Consider the following 18,318-nt stretch of genomic DNA (forward strand, 5'->3'; position numbering starts at 1 on the left):
AAGAAGAAGAAGAAGAAGAAGAAGAAGAAGAAGAAGAAGAAGAAGAAGAGGACTCAGAATTAAACCTACTTTCTGGCACCCTGATCTTGGACTTACAGCCTCCAGAACAATGAGAAATAAATTTCTGTGGTTTAAGCCACCCACTCTGCAGTATTTTGTTATGGCAGCCAAAGCTAACATACCATATTAATTTGAACGAAAAATTCAATGAGGCTTTAAGCTGGGGATATACATGCTCACACTTAGGCCTGTGAAGGCTCACTTGGGCTGCAAAGTGGAGAAGGAATCTGATCAGGACAAGACTAGAAGCAGAGAGACAAGGTAGGAAGTGAGTGTAGGCACCCAGGCTGGAGATGATGGAGATTTGGAGAATGATAGAGGGGACGGGAGGAAAAGCAGACAAACTGAAGAAACCTTTACAAGGTAAAATCAGCAGGACTTGGGGATTAACAGAATGGAAGGGGGGGGGGGGTGCCTCCTCTAAAGGCCCCTCCTCCAAAGGCCCCTAAGGTACAGTTAGAAAGGGTACTGCACTGGGAGTCTCAAGATTGAGGCTCTAATCCCAGATCTGCCACCAGTAAATTACCCAGGGGCTTTGGCCAAGTCACTTTATTGCCCTTCACTGCTTTAATTTCCTCACCTCACAGAAAGAGTTGGGGCCTATTGATCTCATGGTCCCATTCAATTCTATTATCCTATGATTCTATGAAGTAAATGCACTAATGAGGACAAATTAAAACAATAGCATCACCTCCCTCAAGGCTAGTTTAGGGGCCCTTTCTCTATGCTTTACTTAACACTATTGATTATATATACTTATAACTGATCATCAAGGACATATCAGAATCCTCCACTTACTTGTCTGTCTCCCTCAAAAGACTGAAGACTCCTTGGGGCAAGATCCAGGTTTCCTGTACCTGGAACCAGGTCTCATATGGTAATTGAGTCATCGTATTTTTTAATTTTTTTTTCTTTTTTCAACGTTTTTATTTATTTTTGGGACAGAGAGAGACAGAGCATGAACGGGGGAGGGGCAGAGAGAGAGGGAGACACAGAATCGGAAACAGGCTCCAGGCTCCGAGCCACCAGCCCAGAGCCCGACGCGGGGCTCGAACTCACGGACCGCGAGATCGTGACCTGGCTGAAGTCGGACGCTTAACCGACTGCGCCACCCAGGCGCCCCTCATCGTATTTTTTAAACTGATTATTTTAAAGTGCTGAGAGGACACATGGTTACTCTAGGAAGGTGTCTTGGTACAATGTGTTGTGTGTTTTCTGTATACGGGGCACTGTGGCAGATGCTAGGGTCAACAGAATAAACAAGTAAGCCAGTCATGGACCTTATGTCAAGTCAAGTAGCTTAGACAGACATTAAACACATGAGGACAAAAATGATGGTTTATTTCTAGTTGTGGTAAATGATACAAGGAAAAGTACTAGGTGCTGTGAATGTGTAATAGACATAACTTGGAGGTAGAGGAACAGTTTCTCTGCAAGAATGACCTTTATGATCATACAGATGAGTTGATTTACTCACAGAATGCAGGTGGGAAGAGAAGAGGGGGTAGTAGGTAGAGGAGAAAGGAAGAGAGAGAGACTTTTAGGCAGAAGGAATAATAAGCATGCATGAAGGCCCGAGGCAGAAAGGAGTTTTGGTGAGGAGGAGACAAGAAGGAAGCCCACCAGAATGGTAATGTTAGTTACCACAGTTAGTTAAGCTGTGGAGTTATGGGTACTTTCAATTTTCTTTTGTATACATTTTTCATTTTACAGATTTTCTACAAAAAGTATGTATTATTTTAATCATCCAAGGGGGAAAAGACAACACTGTTAGTTTAAAAAATAATAATAAAGGATGAAGAGAGAATGGGTGTCATGGAGGAAGGGGCACATTCCAGAGGGATTGATGACATAAGCAGTGAGTAATTCCTATGTGGGAGAGAGCAATAAGCACATTGGTGGGGCTGGAACAAGGCAGCAAGGGTGACTCACAAATGATACACCAAGGTCATGAAGGTGAGGCCAAGGAGTTGGGGGTAAGATGAGAAGTCACAGTGAGCTACTGCCAGGGGGCCTGAGCAGGGAGAAAATACCTTTTTATAGAGGTGAGCAGGATAGAGAGAAACCAGAGGCAAAAAGACCCCTTGACAGGTCCCTGCAGGGCTGATGCAGGATAGTGGGGACCTGGTAAGGGCAATAGTCCTACAGCACAGAGCCAGCTTCAGTTACTTCCTCTGCTACTTCCTAGGCATTGAGGGGTTGGGCTGCCCCATGCGTTCTGCCCCTACAGCGGAAGTGGAAACTGTGGTTTCCAAAGGTTCTTCCTGATCTGCAATCTCTGAGAAAGAAACTGCTAGCCCAAGGACATTTCTAAAGAGATGAAGTCAAAGATAGGTTTGGGTGGAAGGGCAGGGCATAGGCAGGGTCTGGAAAATTGAGACCTGATGTAAGTTCTAAGATCTGCTCCCACTCACTCTGATCGTGATAAGTATGCCTGCTACCCACACTGAATCCTTTGCCAGAGTCTCCCCCTGGGGCTGTGAAACATGTTTAGAACTGGGATGTGAGTTCAGGAGGGGGTGGAAATTGGCTCCCCTCCCCTCTGAGCTGGACCCACAGCCATTGCCTCAGCCACTTCCCTTCTAGCCTTCCCTGCTTTTCCTATGCAGTTACCTCAGATCACCATCTAATTTCTCTACCTGAATACTCCTTGGCATCTCCCACTTACCTCACACTCCTGACATGGGTGCTGCCTTGCTCATTGCCAGCATAGAGATCAGAAGCAACTTCATCCTGGTCTTCCAGCCAGGAAGTTGAATGCAACATTAGGGTCTGTGTCCTAGCCTTTGACTGCTCTCCTGAGAAAAGAGATACAAAATTATATTAAATCATCATATTAAATGGGTGTATCAAATGCAGGACCAGTCAGTAAGTGGCTGAGGGATCTCTGTTCATAGCTCTGTAGTTGACCCTGAGCTGCTGTGAGGATGGATGGAGCATCTGAAGAAACAGTCCCAGTCTCCACAAGTTTTATTTGCTCTTTGGAGGCATCCAGTTCTTAATAAAAGTAACATCAACCCAGAAGCCCTGGGTCCATGTCACACTGGAGTCCTTGTTGAGTCATCTAGAGTACCTCACTTACCCCTCTAGGCCTCAGGTAGTTCATTCCATTACTGTTATTATTGATGGTTGTTGAATAAAGAGGACACTCATAAGAAGCTCTGACAGAGTATAGCAGATGGCATTTTCTGAAGATGAGTGGCCCTCCATCTCCATGCTCTTCTTCAGTAGTTTTATAGATTCCAGGGTGGGGTCATGTTCCCTCCCTTTGAATCTGGGTTGGGCTGTGACTGCACTGACCAATGGGGTACAGGGAGAACAATGTAGATCATAAAAAAGATGAGGTTATAAAAAGAATACAGTTCATGCCTGCTTCTTTCTTTCAGTAACCCAGCCACCATGCAGGAATAACCCAATCTAGACCACCAGGAGAGAAACTGAAGCCCCCAGCCAATAAGACAGCATCCACTGTCAGATGTGTGAGTGAAGAAACCTGCAGATAATTCTGGTCCCCAGCTTTTGAGTCTTCCAGCTGCAGCCCCAGACATCATGGAGCAGAGACAAGCCATCCCCACTGTGTCCATCCAAATTCCTAATCCACAGAATCCATGAATATAACTAAGGGTGTCTCATGCTGCTAAGTCTTGGGGTAATCTGTTAGGCAACATTAGGTAACCAGACATTGTGCTCACTTCGGCAGCATATATACTAGGTAACCAGAACACAGAGTAACCTTAGGACAAGCCAGAATGAGCAGCATATCAATTGAAGCAAGAAGTGCCCTAGAGGAGTTAAGAACCAGAATGGAATGCCATTAAATATGGAAAGCATTACTAGCTCTCACTATGTGGTTTCTAACCCAGTTCTGCTGTGACGTTGTTCCCTTAAAGGCCACCAACAACATCTGAACTAAAAAACAAAACAAAACAAAACAAAACAAGACACCTCAACTTTTTCTCCATACTCATTCTTCTTCAATGTCTTCTTCCCTTGACTTCCAGTGATAAGTTAAACTACCACACTAATATGTCTTTCTACTGATCTCTGCTTTGTTTTATTCATTGATTCCTCTTCTCCCACCCACCTTCCCACTAGGGAATAACCAACTTTCTTTCCAAAGGCTTGCTCGCCTCTCTGTCTCTATGGCCGTCAAAGAGCTTATTTCTTCTTATCACACTATTATCTGTGTGTCAGAGTCCCTCACTCTAGAATCTTCATAGCTAGCCCTATTCTTCTACATGAACTCCTATCTGGTAGATCCCATGACCCACTAGTTATGTACTAATACCTTATTTCTTTGCCACCTCAAATCCAACACACCCAAAATGGACCCACTGTAACGGATTCTGTCTGGGCCTCACTCAGACCTTTTAGCAGCTGGTCCACTCATCACCCACAAGCATGTTGTCTGATAACCACACAGCTGTCCCCTTTTTGAAGAATTGCCCTGGGTCAAATGGGAGCCAAGCCTTCCCCAGTTACACACACTTTGGGCAGGCCTGAGTCAATGACTGCCTGATGCAGGACTATAAGACACCAGCCCACTTGCCTCCAGCTGTAGCCCACTCTTGTGTCATCTGTGCCAAGAGCTTTCCTATGGACTGCAGCTCAGCCCACACACTTGCTCAGCTGCTTCCCCTTTGCCATCCCATTGTCCTTACTCTTCTTTTCTTCCTTCAATCAGCCCCTTGAATAAATGTCCCACCAGGCTCTGCTTCTTTTTTTTGTTTATTTATTTTTGAGAGAGAGAAAGGGCACAAGCGGGGAAGGGTTTAAGGGGCAGAGAGAGAAACATGGAATGTGAAGCAGGCTCCAGGCTCTGAGCTGTAAGCACAGAGCCCAATGCGGGGTTCGAACCCATGAATTATGAGATCATGACTTGAGTTGAAGTCAGCTGCTCAACCGACTGAGCCACCCAGGAGCTCCACAGGCTCTGCTTCTAAGTGGCCCAGTTGAAAACACCTACCAAGGCAGGTTTGTTCTGTTTACCCTGTAAATCCTGTGTCTTGACCCCAGCCTGAAACTCCCTATCAGGCCAGTCATCAAGCCAAACACATTGTCTAGCGAATGGCTCTCAGATGTATTCCTACCTCACAGCTGGATTGTGAAATCAGTCTCCCCTGCACCCTGCCTGATGCTTCCTGTTTTTCCACCCTTCTCCAACATGTCTAGCATGTAATTGCTAGATTAAAAATTTTTAAATGCCTCTGATTGTACAGCTCCCCTACCCAAAAGTTCAATGCCTCCTGTTTCTAGTGGCACCAGATAAAGATTCTTTTGTCTGCTTTCCTGGCCCCTGACTGAGATCTGGCCAGCTTCCATCTTATTTACTTAATCTCATTTTCAGTATTTCTAATTTTTGGTTCCAGCCAGCTCCTTCAGAGTTCCACAAACACACACATTCCTATCACACCAGCAGGACTTTCCCCTCTCACCTATACTTTCCTAAATCCCACCCATTAGTAGGAGTATAACTGAATCAACATGAGTTCACTCCTTGATGAATCAGACGCTGTACCAGGTTGTTGCAAAAAGAAAACTTTATTTGCTGCAAACAAGGAGATCACGTTGAATAGCTTCTAAAGCTGTGACTCCCTGAGCAAGGGTGGATGGGTTCCATTTTATTTATGGTTAGGATAAATATTTAGACAGGGAAACCTTGTCATCATATGTAGAGGTGGGCTTAAGGTCATGCATGCACCTTCAGGAAATATGCCTACAGATACATTGTATGTTATGTAAATGAGTCTGAGGCTCCTCCTTGGGCAGAGGTTTTAGTATTTTTTTTTTTTAACGTTTTTTATTTTTGGGACAGAGAGAGACAGAGCATGAACGGGGGAGGGGCAGAGAGAGAGGGAGACACAGAATCGGAAACAGGCTCCAGGCTCCGAGCCATCAGCCCAGAGCCCGACGCGGGGCTCGAACTCCCAGACCGTGAGATCGTGACCTGGCTGAAGTCGGACGCTTAACCGACTGCGCCACCCAGGCGCCCCGAGGTTTTAGTATTATAATGAGGTAAAGGTAATGGTAGGTCATTCTAGAGGTCACTCCATGATCCATCTGTGCAGGTGCCAGTTGGGGATTAAGCTCAAACTGGTCTGGGTGGTCTGGGCTGGCTGAAGGTCTTGTCAGAGCACTTGCAATTGCTTAAGGGGCAGTATTGCTTTCCATTTGCCTGAGTTAAGAGATAAGCTGGAAAAAAGAGGTTAAGGAAAAATGTGGGACAAAGATCGGTGAGTTCAAGCCATTGGGTTCAAGTCTTGGATTCTAGCTGGTAACAAGAGTGATGGCCAGCTGTCTCCCAGTATCCACTTGCTCCTTCTTCCTAGTTTCCAGATGGGCACATGGCTGCCTGGAGTAAATAAACATGTCCAGGCCTCCCTTGAAGCTAGATATGGTTGAGTGACTTCACCTCAATCTATTTCGTATAAGCAGAAATGTTGTGTGTTGCTTCTATTGATGGCCTTAATAGGAAGGGGAGTTTTTCTTTGCCTTTCTCTTCCCTACTGGCTGTAATGTGGAGCTTACACAGTGTTGGGGAGGGAGATTTCCTCTGTCATTCAGAGTCTTTCCAGCTGGACTAAGAATCAAATTGACATAAGAAAGATTAACAGGAAAAAAATCAAATGTAACATACATGCAGGGAATCCACACAGACATGAAATTCCAAAGACAATGAGGCAACATGATGCTTATATGAGCTTGGGAGAGGGGTAGTGTCTGATGATACAAAGGAGTGAGAGACCATTAGCATGAAGGTGAAAGGAATATTTGAAAAAAACTAAGATCTCCCTATTATGCAGATAAGTTTCTTAGGTAAAGAGGAATCTCTGTTAGGGGATTCTGGGTGACTCAGCTAAGAGGCCAACTCTTGATTTTGGCTCAGGTCATGATCTCACGGTTTCATGAGTTCAAGTTCCATGTCAGGCTCTGCATGCTGACTGTGGGGAGCCTACTTGGGATTCTCTCCCTCTCCCGGCCCCCCCCCCTCTCTCTCTCTCTCTCTCTCTCTCTCTCTCTCTCTCTCTCTCTCTTAAATAAATAAATAAATAAAACTTAAAAAAAAAAATAGCTCTCTTTGGTACAAGAGAGCTCCCTCTGGTATAAACAGGCAGTGAGGGAGATGTGAAGAGCTTCTCCATTAGGAGAAGCTGCATTTTGATTGCTTATAACTCAAAATAAAATTCATGCCAAACTGGCCTATCCTGGGGCAGCCGGCCCTTGGCCCCTACAGCAGCCATCTTATATCATGAAGTAAAAGCCATGTTTGTGTGAGGCAACAAATTAGAGCTACTAGCCAAGCCCGAACTGCCTACCTCAATCTAGAGAATTAACTTATAGGTAGTAAACCACTGTTGTTGTTTTTACTCACAGCTGAATCCAATCCTAACTGGCACTCAATCCTTCATGATTCTACTCACATTTTGTGAAGAAAGAAGTGGATGCAGTGGTGGACAGGTAAATAATTAATAACTATGTTGGGGGTGGGATAGGGGGCAAGTCCTCATTTGCAACATTTCAATTTCCATGGCGTAAAAATTCCCATCAAGGTCAACTTCAAGCTACCAATATTATGTCAATTGGCTCACAAAAATCCTAAAAATATAATGATTGGATCCTGGATCCTTGTGTGAGCTGTATGAGCTGGCTCCGACACACCACTGGTGAAGCGCTGGGATGGCAATAACATTTACCAAAACTTACATGTTAGCATGTAATAGGCATTTTGCGTACATTATCTTTTTTACTCTTTCTACCACCTGCTGAGGGTTAAGGCCAAACTTCCTCAACCATTAATACCTTTTGGGAAAAATTCCAATGTAAATGGATTTTTTTTTAAAGTATCTTTTCTATAACCTTGGAAGATATGTTGGTCACTCCTATTATGAATAATTAGAAAAAGTAGGAAATGGAGGTTAGGAAGAGAAAATGGGGTATGGTGGATATTTTCTGGGGTTTGATCATCCAGCATACACTCTCTGCTCTATGTAGTCGTCATGACTGTCAGGTAAAGTTTCCTTTCTCCCCCTGGCCCCTAAACTAGGCTAACCAGATTGTCTCTTCTGGGGCTTGGAATGATGAACATGAATGGGAAAGATGGAAAAATCTGATTGCCACTCATCCATTTCAGCAGGTGGCAAGGGCAAGATTTAATTTTTGCCACTGAATCCCCTGGAGCTGCCTTTGTTTCTCTGTTCTTTAAGCCTGGTTCTCTAGCCTTCCTTTGATTCTGTGAGCTATCCAATATCCTCCCAGGATTCAACATTTCTGTTTAAGTTAGCCATAATGAGTATCTGTGGCTTGAAACCAAAGAAATCCAAAGGAAGAAAGACAGAAGCTTTAGAAAAAATTAAAGGAAGCTGAGGCAAAGCGCACAGAGCTTTAGAAAGACATTTCTAAATCACTACCAACAGGGAAGTGGCCATGATTATGTAAGGAGAACTGAGGCAAGACCAGTCAGAATGCAGGGCTAGAGTTTTATGTATTCTACACCACAGGAATTGATGGGCAGAATTGACATTACATAACCCTGAGTGTTAAGTAAGGTGTTTGAGCTATACCACTGGATGCTCATCACAGGGTAATTAAGTAAAAGCAACTCAAATATTTTTACATCTAGAATGTCCAACTTACTCTTATGTTTCTAGAATCACATAAAAAGTGTGGGAGGCGCCAGTCAGAGTGGCCAAAATGAACAAATCAGGAGACTATAGATGCTGGAGAGGATGTGGAGAAATGGGAACCCTCTCGCACTGTTGGTGGGAATGCAAATTGGTGCAGCCACTCTGGAAAACAGTGTGGAGGTTCCTCAAAAAATTAAAAATAGACCTACCTTATGACCCAGCAGTAGCACTGCTAGGAATTTACCCAAGGGATACAGGAGTGCTGATGTATAGGGGCACTTGTACCCCAATGTTTATAGCAGCACTTTTAGCAATAGCCAAATTATGGAAAGAACCTAAATGTCCATCAACTGATGAATGGATAAAGAAATTGTGGTTTATATACACAATGGAGTACTATGTGGCAATGAGAAAGAATGAAATATGGCCCTTTGTAGCAACATGGATTGAACTGGAGATTGTGATGCTAAGTGAAATAAGCCATACAGAGAAAGACAGATACCATATGTTTTCACTCTCATGTGGATCCTGAGAAACTTAACAGAAACCCATGGGTGAGGGGAAGGAAAAAAAAAAAAAAAAGAGGTTAGAGTGGGAGAGAGCCAAAGCATAAGAGACTCTTAAAAACTGAGAACAGAGGGCTGATGGGGGGTGGGAAGGAGGGGAGGGTGGGTGATGGGTATTGAGGAGGGCACCTTTTGGGATGAGCACTGGGTGTTGTATGGAAACCAATTTGACAATAAATTTCAAAAAAAAAGTGTGGGAGGTTTGTTGTTGTTGTTTTTAATATGTTGATCATTTGGATGGAGGATCAGAGAGAAAACACAGACCTCTAAGCACTCAGTTAGCATTTTATTTTCTAGAAAGTAAAATGAATTTACAATCACCTCATTAAAAACTATAAGCAATGGAGAGTACAGCAGATTTCTAGTATAGAAGCAAGAAGTTGTATTTGGGTTTGTGTGACTGCCCAGCATTCTTGCTAGTTCTGTGTCTCAAGGAAAACTTTCCCCCTCACCCCATCCTGTAGTGATCTCACCCGGCTCTGAATTCCTAGAATGCTTGCTTTCTGTATCAACATTCCATTCATTTGACATTCATCAGAGTTGTTTGCTGAGGAAAAGTACTTATAAGTTCTAATATACCAAACAAATGTTAGTTATATGCTATTATGTGTGTGTGTGTGTGTGTGTATATATATATATATACACACACACACACACACACATATATATATCTATGCATACATATAATATATACATATTAATGTATACATGTATGTATATAATATACATACATAAATACACGTGTATATATGTACAATTATATAGTTGTTATGTGTTTCTCTTATTTTCCCTTCGTTGGGTTATAAGCTTCTTAAAGCATATTTTATCCATCCTTCTGTCTTCTACTGCTCTTAGTTGGAACACAGTTGTTACTCAATCTACTGATGTTTTGAGTATGGGGATTTACCTCCACCATTTCACAAGTACATGACCTTCAGCCACTTACCTTCACTGCCCTTCTGTGTCCTACAGGGCTGTTGAGAGGACCAGATGAGATAATGGGCACAAGGCACCCTGGATGGGTTGGTTCCCTGTGGCCTATGACAGAAAGAAAACTGTGGCTTTAGTTCCTCCTTCAATCTCCTGTCTTCTTTTTCTCAGAAGTTTGGGTCATGGGTGTGATCAGAGATATATTTCTCTTTTTCAATAATAGATTTCTGAAGTGATTCCGAGACCTCTAAATGGGCAGTATGCAACATAATCTAATGAGCGAAGACTGATCTAGGCTGTTTTAAAAGTATCAAAATCAAGGTAAAGCTATCAGCCTTCAATAAATGTTTTCCCCTATGCACCAGTTTTCCTTCTCTCACCCCATCATCTAACCCAGGGTTGTCCAATAGAACTTTCCGTGATGATAGAAATGTGCTATATCCATGCTTTCCAATATGATAACCATCATTATCTTCATTTAAATTTTCTTTAATTCAAATTTAAATAGCTACATGCAACCCTATGGGACAGCACAGAGCTAAACTAAGAGAATCTGGGTCCTTTATTCATTCATTCAATCAGTCAATCAACCAATCAGTAAAAATCTATTGAGTACCTAATATGTGCCAGGTACAGTAGTAAGCCCTGACAAGGGGTTCAATGATTGTCTCTCATCTGAAAGAATTCAAAATTTGTTGATGGACCCAGCAATAGCACTACTAGGAATTTACCCAAGGGATACAGCAGTGCTGATGCATAGGGGCACATGTACCCCAATGTTTATGGCAGTCCTTTCAACAAAAGCCAAACTATGGAAAGAGCCTAAATATCCAACAACTAATGAGTGGATAAAGAAGATGTGCTTTATATATACAATGAAATACTACTTGTCAATGAGAAAGGATGAAATAATGCCATTTGCAGCAACGTGGATGGAACTGGAAGGTATTATGCTGAGTGAAATAAGTCAGTCAGAGAAGGACAGATATCATATGTTTCACTCATATGTGGATCTTGAGAAACTTAAGAGAAGTCCATGGGGGAAGGGAAGGGGGAAAAATAGTTACAAACAGAGAGGGAGGGAGGCAAACCACAAGAGACTCTTAATACAGAAAATGGAATGAGGGTGTGTGGGTAGGGATGGGGGAGAGGGGGAAATGGGTGATGGGCATTGAGGAGGGCACTTGTTGGGATGAGCACTGGTATTGTTTGTAAGCCAATTTGACAGTAAATTATATTTAAAAAATTTGTTTATGGAAGCAAATAATGCCTTCAGATGATCTCAAGTCCTTATCCTCTTGAGATGAAGAGCTGGAGGAGATTTCTTGGGCATTATTTCTGCAAATAACTTACCTCCCTGACTTTGAATTCTTGATTAGGATTCTTGCCTGAGCTAGAGGCAGTTCTCAAAGGGCAGTGATATAGCCAGAGGTACCCATGCCCAAAAGGCCTACCCACCAAAGTTATTCCGTCCTGGGGAGTGAGTGCACAACGCATTCAGAGTTTGAAAGTGAAACCTAAGCAAAGATGCAAATGTCAAAGCAGTGTAAAACCCCAAAGACACTAAAAGCCAGGGCAGTGAACCAAATAATAACATTAATAATGAGGATTGTTGAAAGACAGGAAAACATAGAGGTTGGTTGCTCTGTCTCTGGAACCAAACTTCCTGGATGGCAATCCCAGCACTCCCCCCACCCTCCGCTGCTGCATAACAGCCTTGGTATCTCTTCACTTGTAAAATAGATGTTATAAAAGCCCTCTTTTCAGAGGCTTACTACGAATACTATATAAATTTGAACAATGAAATTGAACCCAAGTGGACTAGCTCTGGACTTCACTCTGATCAATATGCCACACAGCTGGACTGCAGAATGAGATAGACCAGAGATCCAGTCTAACTCCTACTACTTTATGGTAATGCAGTCTTGGGAAATTGAGCTGCCTCATTGAACCTCTCATTTTCCTCCTCTGTAAAATGAGGGTATAAATAATAATAGTAGGGGTTTGTGAAGACTAACTGAATTGATTCATGTATAGCAGTCAGAAAGAACAGTGCCTACAAGGGAGCAGGAAGCAAGGCAGACAGAGATACTGAGCCACAAGGTTGTTGGGTGAGGTCAGGAGGGGTGTGTTCCTGGAGCTGCTGCAGTTCCAAGGGAAATTGCTGCAGCATCCTGAGGACATGCCAGTCCTTTAGAGGATCAATAGCTAACCAAGGACATAGCTGCATTCCATCCCATCCCTGTCCCTTGAGGTAATCTAAAAGAGAACCTGTTCTCTGATGAGGAAAACATTTTCACTTGGCAGATTTGGTTGACGGGGATTTTTTTGTTTGTTTTGTTTTTAAGTAAGCTATACTTAGCCCAAAGTAGGGCTTGAACTCACCACCCTGAGGTCAAGAGTTGCATGCTCTACCAACTGAGCCAGTCAGCTGCCCCAGCAACAGAGATGTTTTGAGGCAGCTTCCTTAAAATAGTCCTGTCAAAGAATAAAATGGCAAACCACTCTGGAAAACAACATGGCAATTTCTTATAAAGTTAAATCTATACTTAATTATACTACTCCTAGATACTTACTCAAGAAAAATAAAAGAACACATGTCCACAAAAAGAGTCATATAAAAAGTTCATGGCAGCATTATTCATAATAGCCAAAAAGAAGAAAAAAAACACAAATGTCCACCAATGGTGAATGAGTAGCCAACTGTGGTATATTTATACAATGGAATACTATTCAGAAATCAAAAGGAAAGACCTACTGATTTGTGCAAGAACATGGATGAATCACAGAGATATTATACTAAGCAAAATAATCCAGACACAAAAGAGTGTCTCATATAGTCTTATTTATATGACATTTTAGGATAGGCAAAACTACATGAATGGAAATCAGATCAGTAGTCGCTAGGGGCTGGGAGTGGAGAGCAGGTATTGACTACAAAGGAGCATGAGGAACTTTCTGGGGCAATGGAGATATTCTATATCATGTTGGGGTGACATTTGCACAACTATATTAGTTTGTCAAAACTCATCAAACTGTACTCCTAAAAAGGGTGCATTTTACTGTATGTAAGCTATACTTCAATATACCTGACTTTTTATAAAAGGTAATATCATCAAACACTAGCAACTTCTATGTGAAAAGGTGGGAGTCAGGATGAGCACAACTCATAGAGATGGGTTGAGAAAACCTGGTTTGTACATTTCTTTCTGATTTTATTTATTTTTTTAAGTTTATTTATTTATTCTGACAGAGAGAGAGAGAGAGAGAATGAGCAGGGGAGGGGCAGAGAGAGAGGGAGAGAGAGAGAGAGAGACAGAGAGACAGAGAGAATCCCAAGCAGGCTCTGAACTCTGCACTGAGCCTGTTGTGGGGCTCCAATTCACAACTGTGAGATTATGACCTGAGCCGAAATCAAGAGTCAAATGCTTAACTGACTGAGTCACACAGGCACCCCTCTTTTTTATTTTCTCTAAGTGCTGACAATTTAATAACTTTTTAAAAACTTTTCTTAATGTTTATTTTTGAGAGAGAGAGAGAGAGAGAATGAGCAGGGGAGGGGCAGAGAGAAAGACACAGAATTTGAAGCAGGCTCCAGGCTCTGAGATGTCAGCACAGAACCCCATGTGGGGCTTGAACTCACAAACCGCGAGATCATGACTTGAGCTGAAGTTGGCCGTTCAAGCTATTGAGCCACCCAGGCGCCCCAATTTAATAACTTTTTTTGCCTTTTCAAAATGTTCCTGGCATCAAAATGGCTGCATCACAGTGTCTGGTCATGGCAACCAGAAAGGGCAATGGCATGTCCAGGCAATCAGAAAGATCAATAAACAAATGACTATAGTAAACTGTGTTTTATGCCTCAAGAGGTTTATGTACAAAGTAGATGGACTAGGGGTGCCTGGGTGCCTCAGTTGGTCAAGTGTCTGACTTCGGCTCAGGTCATGATCTCACAGGTTTGTGAGTTTGAGCCCTGCATTGGGGCTCCGAGCTGTCAGCACAGCCTGCTGTGCTGGAGCCTGCTTCGGATTCTGTGTCTCCCTCTTTCTCTGCCCTTCCCCCACCTGTGTTCTCTCTCTCTCTCTCTCTCTCTCTCTCTCTCTCTCTCTCTCTCAAAAATAAATAAATATATTTTTTTAAAAAGAAGTAGATGGACTAATTCTGCATGTGGGAGTAAGGGCAGGGTATTCCCAGGAGGATGGAGAGGAAAAAAGAGAGGAAACTGCATGTGTCATGTGTGAAGGGTTCAATGAGTAAGAGTTTGGCACATGTGAAAAAATAGTGCTGTATCTCCGGTCAGGAGGAAAGCATTGGGGGAGTTGAGACAGAAAGCCCACGAAGTTGCCCGGACTTAGGTCGGGAAACCAGAGCAGCCCTACTGGAGAGTTTGGAGGCACAGAATTGCTTGGCAAGCACTGACGTGGTCAAGTCCATCTTTTTTTTTTTTTTTTTTTTTTTTTAAGTTTATTTTTGACAGAGACAGAGTGTGAGCATGAGCTGGGGAGAGGCAGAGAGAGAGGGAGACACAGAATCCGAAGCAGGCTCCAGGCTCAAGCTGTCAGCACAGAGCCTGACTCGGGGCTCAAACTCACGAACCGTGAGATCATGACCTGGGCCAAAGTCGGACACTTAACCGACTGAGCCACCCAGGTGCCCCAGTCAAGTCCATCTTTTAACAAGAAAGCTCTGGGGAAGACACAGAAGATGGACAGTGGGGAGGAGAGTTAGGAAGGTTCTTTGTGGCCCATCCCTTGTCATAATTTCCACTGAAATAAAAAGTGCATTTCTGGTAGTGGACTGTTCTGCATGCCAAAAATATTAGATAAGTCTCAGTATAAAGCAACCCTGAGAGTAGCTCAGCTGCCCAGTAGTTTGAGACCCTCTGTTTCTTTCCTGAACTGGGAACCCTAGCTCCTTAATTCAGGCTCTCAGGGTTAGAACCTCTTGGTCTATTCCAGAGATTCAGTGGTTACAGGAGCAAACCCAAACAAGTCATGGTTCCTGGTGGAGATCAACAGACCCAAGGGACAGAATATTTTCAGCCTCCCCTTGTGAGCAATCCCCTTCTGTGCCGGGTGGGATTTCCAACCTGGGGAAACAACTGACCAATCGTCTGGGAAGGGAGACTGTCATAAAAGGGTCAGGGCCACTCTGGAGCCAGGATGACGGCAACATGAGGCCCAGACACTCCAGGGAATCTGTGAGGCCACGGAGAGAAAACTTGAGGGAAGGCAGGGTTACTGTCTGCCTGGCCCAGCTTCCTCTTTCATGAGCTCATGGCCAAAGCCAGGCCAGGCAGGAGGGTGCCGGAGATTGAGTGAACATGTTTTTTCCCCTACTTGGTTCTGAGTCACACAGGCACCTACCCTTCCCAGAAAACCAGCTTCAGGGCTCACCCCCTGGCAGGCAGTCAAGCCCTAGTGCTAACACGCGATACCAGGAGGAGGGCTGGCTGGCAGCTGGAGGCAGGCCAGCCTGGAGCTCTCATCCCACCCCTAGAGGCCTCTCCCAACCTTCAAACAAAAGGGCTTAGGGTGGCTGTGTTGAAAATAGGAGGGAGGCCTAGTTTAACTTTTGAGAACCCATGGGAGACACTGTGAATCATGGGGTTGCAGAGGAGGGAGAGACATCAGAGAGCCTTTAATCTAAACACTTGACTTTACAGATACTCATCCAGTAAATACAGGGTGTCTGAAAAGGCCGGACAAAGGGGGGAATACTTTACTTGTTGCACTTTCCCCTTCCCCACCACCCATATTATGCTTTGAATTAACTTGCAATCATACTCTCCAATACTGACATGGGAGCACTCTACAGAGAGATGCAAGCTGTTTCCCACATGAACAACTCTGTAACATTGAGTTAAAGGGCCCTACGTGTCCAGCTTTTTCAGGCAGCCTGTAATGATGGAGAAGTAAAGTTCTAGGCACTGAATATAGAGCAGTGAACAAGATGGATAAAGTCCTGCTTTCATGGAGTTATTATCTGATAGGAAGAAATGTGAGGCCAAAGGGAGGAACTACAACACCGGGTCCTAGAAAGCCAGTGTTGGCACAAGAACAGGCACATTGGGTCCTTTCCCAGCTCCCCATTCTCAGTAGCCTCCAGGAAATTTTGGTTGAGTTGGACTGAACTAGCATGGACCAGGCTGTATACCAGGACAGGGGATATCATGCTCTCTTGTGACCTTGCCTTGGTGCTCCAGGCACTCTTGCCTTCCTTTTGCATCAGGGAAAACTGTCAGGGCCTGATCTTGACCTTCCTAAGGCCCAAATGGGCATCTTTGAGGGTCATTTATTAACTTGCTGCCAAGAATTCACCAGCTCACCCTACTGCCATGCCTCTGGCAAGAATTGTTCCAGCTAGAATGTGTGTGCATGGGGCCAGGGGAAGGGTGTTTAAAATCAGTCAACTCGCTGAACAAGAACTAGGAATGCAGAAGTCTCTGCTTCTCTGAAGAAAAGAAAAAAGCCACAAAACCTGCCTGAGATGGAGAGGGAAGGAAGGGGTTGGGGCGAAAAGAGAAAGAGAAATTCCTTTCTTTTAAATTTTTTAAAATGTTTATTTATTTTTGAGAGAGAGAGAAAAGCAGAGTATGAGCATGGGAGAGGCAGAAACAGAGGGAGACAGAATCTGAAGCAGGCTCCAGGCTCCAAGCTGTCAGCACAGAGCCCGATGCAGGGTTCAAACTCGTGAGCCGAAGTCAGACGCTTAACTGACTGAGCCACCCAGGCACCCCAAAAGAGAAATTCTATGCCCTGATGACGTTAGCACTTTGAGGCTATTTTGTCACCCTGGTCTTCTACTCCTGGATTAGCTCACTGCTGCCCATATCTCCCCCGAAGTAGCCCCTCTTCATATAATCATAATAGTGGCCATCATGGGAAAAAGAGCCTGCTATGTGCCTAGGAGCTGTATACTTATATACTTAATCCTCACAGTAACCTGAAAGCCAATTTGCCCATTTTTCTTTCTTTTTTTCTTTTCTTTTTTTTTCTTTTTCTAATTTACATCCAAGTTAGTTAGCATATAGTGCAACAATGATTTCAGGGGTAGATTCCTTAGTGCCCCTTACCCATTTAGCCCATCCCCCCTCCCACAACCCCTCCAGTAACCCTCTGTTTGTTCTCTGTATTTAAGAGTCTCTTATGTTTTGTCCCCCTCCCTGCTATATTATTTTTGCTTCCCTTCCCTTGTGCTCATCTGTTCTGTGTCTTAAAGTCCTCATATGAGTGAAGTCATATATTTGTCTTTCTCTGACTGACAAATTTTGCTTAGCATAATACCCTCTAGTTCCATCCACGTAGTTGCAAATGGCAAGATTTCATTCTTTTTGATTGCTGAGTAATACTCCATTGTATATATATACCACATCTTCTTCATCCATTCATCCATTGATGGACATTTGGGCTCTTTCCATACTTTGGCTATTGTTGATAGTGCTGCTATAAACTTTGGGGTGCAGGTGCACCCACATTTCAATTGAGGGAAACTTTTCAGAGAAATTAAGTAGCTGGCCCAATATCATATAGTTAATAGGTAGCAAAGCTGGGGTTTAAACCCAGTTTCCTCTAATACCACTAGATTCTAATGTGCTCTTTTTGCTACATCATGTCTCCTTTCTACTGCAAAACCAAGTCAAGTCAACAAAGTTACTGAATATCTACCAAACATCCAGGTGCTGCTGAGCTTTTCCGTTTCTGTTCCTTGAATACCCTGACTCCAGCCCTCTAACCCTGTTTCCCTTTTTCAAAAGTTCCCACTTCCAAATATCTGTCTCCTTCCCATTACCTTTGTCCCCCATACTAGCCTTCAGTCAGCAATGCAGCAATACTCTAGATGGCCAACGGGCACGACTCACTCTTATGCCAGGGATTTATACAGAGTGAGGGCCAGGGCTTTGCCAACCATCGCCTGCACAGTTATTTCCAATTTAATGGCAGATTCCCCTGAGCCACAGTTGAACATCCCCCGTCTCCTCTTTGGAGAGGAAGCATGGGGGGGGGAGGGAACCTTTGAAGGGACACAGCTGGATAAACAGATACCTCTGAGGGTGAGGGGTAGCTCCTCAGAGAAGATGGATTTAAGAATATTTATTAACCCCCTACTAGGTGAAAGGCCATGTACTGGAGACACCA

General features: G+C 43.7%; 2 long non-coding RNA genes across 2 annotated transcripts in view; one reads left to right on the forward strand and one right to left on the reverse strand.

The window, feature by feature from the left end:
- The window catches only part of LOC121023093 (uncharacterized), a 15,822-nt gene extending 12,563 nt beyond the window's left edge, over positions 1 to 3,259 (reverse strand). The window contains exons 1-2 of the long non-coding RNA XR_005787245.1: positions 3,143 to 3,259; positions 2,729 to 2,858 (exon numbers count right to left, since the gene is read on the reverse strand). This is a non-coding gene — a long non-coding RNA (uncharacterized LOC121023093). The remainder of the gene's footprint in view (positions 1 to 2,728; positions 2,859 to 3,142) is intronic.
- The window catches only part of LOC121023092 (uncharacterized), a 20,943-nt gene extending 10,442 nt beyond the window's left edge, over positions 1 to 10,501 (forward strand). The window contains exons 2-4 of the long non-coding RNA XR_005787244.1: positions 3,447 to 3,539; positions 7,435 to 7,518; positions 10,404 to 10,501. This is a non-coding gene — a long non-coding RNA (uncharacterized LOC121023092). The remainder of the gene's footprint in view (positions 1 to 3,446; positions 3,540 to 7,434; positions 7,519 to 10,403) is intronic.
- The last annotated feature ends 7,817 nt before the right edge of the window (positions 10,502 to 18,318 follow it).

Source organism: Herpailurus yagouaroundi, unplaced genomic scaffold (genome assembly GCF_014898765.1).
Source record: "Herpailurus yagouaroundi ecotype Mexico unplaced genomic scaffold, PumYag 511, whole genome shotgun sequence".
NCBI classification, from domain to species: Eukaryota; Metazoa; Chordata; class Mammalia; order Carnivora; family Felidae; genus Herpailurus; species Herpailurus yagouaroundi.